The sequence below is a fragment of the Marmota monax genome, unplaced genomic scaffold (assembly GCF_021218885.2).
Source record: "Marmota monax isolate L192 unplaced genomic scaffold, Marmota_monax_Labrador192_F-V1.1 WCK01_AAM20220418_F8-fsc00151, whole genome shotgun sequence".
NCBI lineage: Eukaryota > Metazoa > Chordata > Mammalia > Rodentia > Sciuridae > Marmota > Marmota monax.
This window is the reverse complement of record NW_026694226.1, coordinates 3,117,688-3,122,609: the sequence shown is the minus strand read 5'-3', so window position 1 is coordinate 3,122,609 and position 4,922 is coordinate 3,117,688.

Genomic DNA, 4,922 nt, shown 5'->3' with positions numbered 1-4,922 from the left:
TCAGCAACAGAGTGCTTGCCTCACATATGTGAGGCACTGGGTTCTATCCTAAGCACCACATAAAAAATATATTTTATCCATCTACAACTAAAAATATTTTTAAAAATTCTTAGATTGTAATCAAAATTGCTTTCCAGCATTAAAAAAAAAAAAATAAGCTGCTAATGAGGGAAAATCTCACGTGCAATTGTTTAATATTGTGCTCTTCCAAGTTGTTGACTTACTCTAAATTTTAAAAGGCTTGGATAAACCCCTGAAGTTTATCCTATAAAGCAAATAATTAGGACTTGAGTGGAAATGATCTCAACCTACAGTTGTTTCAGGGATGTTGCAATGACAGAAAACATTTCTGAAATTCCTTCCCAGCCTAGTTTATGAGCTATCTTAAAATGATTCATTACTTCAGAATTATTTTTTAAAAATTAGTCAACCTTATCATGCATCGCCTGTTTTGTTCCAGATGACTGCTGGGATTCCTAGTACTAGAATTTCTTGATCTCCTCTGGGCAGATAATTCCCCACTTCATGTCCTTAGCTCTAAAACTCCAGATCCATTTCCTGACTAAACACATTTTCCAACCCAGTTCTCCAAATTAACTCAAAACTACTCATCCTCTTCTCCCTATTCAGGTTAATGACACCGTGTTCTCAGCAACATATACTAGAAACCTGTCTTTTATCTTTGACTCATTTTTGTTTATGTGTAATAGTTAGAGGCTCAGGTTCTAGAATGATTTTTCTGGGCTCAAATCCTAGTTTTGATTATTAACTCTGTGAACTTTGCCTTCTGCTTCAGTTTCCCCACATAAAAAATGGAGTTGATGATAAAACCTCTTAATTAAAAAGTTGTTGGGCCAGGGACATGTCTACAGCCTCAGCTACTTGGAGTTTGAGGCAGGATGGTGGCAAATTGAGGCTAGCCTTGGCGATTTAGTAAGACTGTCTCAAAATGGGATTGTACCTTCAGTGGTAGAGTGCTCCAGGTTCAATCCCCAGTATGGAGCAGTATGGAGCAGCAACCCAGTATGGGTGGGTTAGTGGGATTATTAAATTAATATCTAATATTTAGAACAATGCCTGTCTCACAGTAAATGCTCGATCTGCCCACTACCCCTTTTCTTTAATGCCAAATGTGACTGGTTCAGAATTCAGCTCATGATTCCAGAGAAGCCTTCCCCTTCACGTCCTTCAAATAGATAGGGACTAAATATAACAGGACAAGAAAGGAGTCATCTATCTATTAGCAACATACTATACTGCATTTCTCATTGTTTAAGTTTACATTACCTAGTAAGCTGCAAATTACATCTTATTTTTCAATTATTTACATACTTCAAATGCCTGGCACCATGTCACCAGTTTCATTGTTGGGCTGAGAAAAATCCAATCAGTTAAGACCTTATTTATTTTTCTTCCCAAATGTATCTTGTCCTTTCTTTCCTGCTATATTTCAAGGGCTTATCCTCTCTGCATAAATTACTGGAAAGCTTGTTAATATTGCTGACACCAATTTGTTTTCTTCTCACAACCACCAGAATGAGTTGAAAGCCATTCCTCCTCTCAAAAACTTACCTGTAAAATTAAAATCCAAATTCCCTATCATGCAACTTCAATAACTGGCCTCAAATTATTTCTACTAACCTTTCATTAGATCCTTTGATAAATTATGCTCCAGATTATATCCTATTGTTTTCCTTCACTTCACTTTTTTAAAAATATTTTTCTTTAATTGTAGATGGACATAATGACTTTATTTATTTATTCTTATATGGTCCTGAGGACTGAACTCAGTGCCTTACACGTGCTGGGCAAGTGCTGTACCACTGAGCCACAACCCCAGCCCATAACTTCACTTTTTAAAAAAAAAAAAAAATGTTTTGTGATACTAGAGATTGAACCCAGGGGCACACTACCACTGAGTCCATATATATATATATATATATATATATATATATATATATATATATGTTCTTTAGTTGTCAATGGACCTTTATTTTTATTTCTTTATATGAGGTGCTGAGAATTGAACCCAGTGCCTCACACATGGTAGGCAAGTGCTCTACCACTGAGCTACAACCCCAGCCCCGGGTCCTTTGTATTTAAGACAAGATCTCACTAAATTGCTGAAGCTGGCCTTGAACTTGGGATTCTCCTCCATCTGTCTTCTGAATAGCTGATATTATAGGCATGCACCACTGCATCTGGCTATCTCTGTTTTGTTTTTATTGGCACTGGGGATTGAAACCAGGGGTGCTCTTTCACTGAGCTATATCCTCAGCCCTTTCTATTTTGAAAGAGTCTCACTAAAGTCTGGCCTCAAACTGAATTCTCCTGCCTCAGTCACCCATGTTGATGGGAATACAGGCATGTACCACTGCACCTAGCCCTTCAATTGTTTTATATTGTGATCTCAAAACAGGTTGCAATGTTTTAGACCTTTAAGCATTTTTGTTTAAGCATTTTCTTTCTTTAAATATTCTTGGTTTTAGGTGGACACAATATCCTTATTTTACATTTATGTGGTGCTGATGATCGAACCTAGTGCCTCATGCATGCTAGGTGAGCACTCTACCACTGAGCCACAACCCCAGCCCCTTGAAGCATTTTCTTAAAGCAAGCCAAGATTTAAAAGTTGTGAGATGCTACATAAATGTTAAGATGTCCAGAGTTTTTTGAAAAATCATTAAAATTGGCAATATTTGGTACTTATTCTTGTATGGCAGACCTACACTGCCAGGTGTCTTCTCTCAAGGTATGTATTTTGGGGGGCTGGGGTTGTGGCTCAGTGGTAGAGCACCTGCCTGGCATGTATGAGGCACTGGATTTGATCCTCAGCACCACATAAAAATAAAGGTCCATCTGCAACATTAAAAAAAAGTTAAATAGAAAAGATATGTAGTTTTCATTTAGCCATCTTTAAAAAAAAAAAAAAAATCTTCCTACAACTGTACAGTGAAAAGATCAGACTAAAGGTGGAGCAATCGAGCATATCTCCTGATGTTAAGAAATACAAAGACTCTCCTGTTATGTCTTCTATCCTCAGAAATGTTTGGCTTGAATCTCTCAAGATTCTAATTTTGTTAAGTAAAACAGGGATTAGAGGAATCATTTTAAGTACTCTGTTTAAAAGCATCCAGCTAGTCAGTGGTGGAGCCCTTGCCTGGCATGTGGCCCTGGAGTCAGTCTCCAGCAGTGGGGGGGAAAAATGCCGCAGTGGCACACACCCCTTATAATCCCAGCAATGTGGGTGGCTGAGGCAGGAGGATAGCAAATTCAAGACCAGTATTAGCAATTTAGCAAGACCCTGTCTCAAAATAAAAAATGCTTGGGGCAGGGCTATAGCTCCATGGCAGGGCACTGTGAGGCACTGCATTCGATCCTCAGCACCACATAAAAAATAAACAAATAAAATAAAGGCATGATCTCCGCCTACAACTACAAAAAAAAAAAATTAAAAATAAGTAAAAAAATAGAAAAAGCTGGGAATGTAGCTTAGTGGTACAATCCTGGGTTCAATTATCAGTCCCACCCCCACACCCCACCAAAATAAAAGCAGTCAATCTATTGAAAAGACAATTCTCCAGGACAACTGGCCTAATCTCTTGAACAAATTAGTATTATATAAAAAAGGTTATTCTGGAAGTTCAAATAAAGAAAGTATACTGGGCCAGGTGCAGTGATGCACACCTATAATCCCAGCAATTTGGGAAGCTGAGACAGGAGGATTCCAAGTTCAAGGCAAACCTCAGCAATTTAGGAGGGCTCTAAACAAAAATTAAAAAAAAAAATAAAAAGGGCTGGGAATGTGACTAAATGATAAAGCACTCCTGGGTCCAATCTCTTATACCATTAAAAAAAAAAAAAAGACCACTGGTTTTATTTTCCTCTGTCCATACATTACTAGTAACCTTAGCATACTTATTATGCCTTATGATATATTCATTGCCATTAGGGAGTAAGTTCTTTGAAGGTAAGTGCCATTTTACCACATGAATACCCCAAGCCTCCCATTCTCACTGTTATCTTGCAGGACAGACATTCAATGAATATATTTCCAAAAACAGTTCTACCCCAAAGGAAGAAGATATGGTACCATTCATAACATTCCAAAGAATGAATAGCAGGTTCTTAAAGTAATTTTGGAGGAATTTCGGGGAAAACAGGACTAGTAGTATTACTTGGGTACAAATATTGCTCTTAAGCTCTATGTTGTGATGTGCCCATCATTATGTTCTAATCATACCTTATGTATATCAAAGTATTGACTCAGTGCAGGAATGCCTTTTCCCTCCAACTCACCAGTTTCTAGAATATTATTAGACTTACATTCGCTGCATGACAAATGCTCAAAAAACTTAAAATATAGTTGTGTGGGGAGTTCCTTCTCATGATGGGGAGAAGGTGGTGCCAGAAAGTGCTTAGAAAAAGACTTTATCAGTGTTTGATGACCACAGCAGGTATAGTTGCTTCAGGTTCCCTTCCTCACGTTTATTTTCTTGGTTAGGAGGTATCAGGGAGTGGAGGCCTCTCTGCCTGCAATGAAATTCCAGATTTCAAAGCAAAGGTGCTTGTGGGATAGGGGGAAAAGGTGTGCACCTTCTACAAAAAGTAACCCCAAGCCTAGCAACACAGAGAAGACATGGAATTTAGGGTAAAGGCACACCTTAGAAAGAACACAGTTCAGATCACTGGAGAGAGCTTTGGCTGATACAGAATAAGAGGAGGGGGAGGATGCAGGAGAGCACACAGAGCGAAGCAGATGTAGAGTACACACTATTCCTAGATAGACAGCTTCCAAAACAAAGGTCAGATCTAAGGTAAAGGTAAGGTTTACAAAGCAAGGAGAAGGATAATTAAGAGTGGAAGAAAAGCCAAACAGATGAGAAACTTTACCAAGAAAATGAGTAATGGTGAATTAAGAA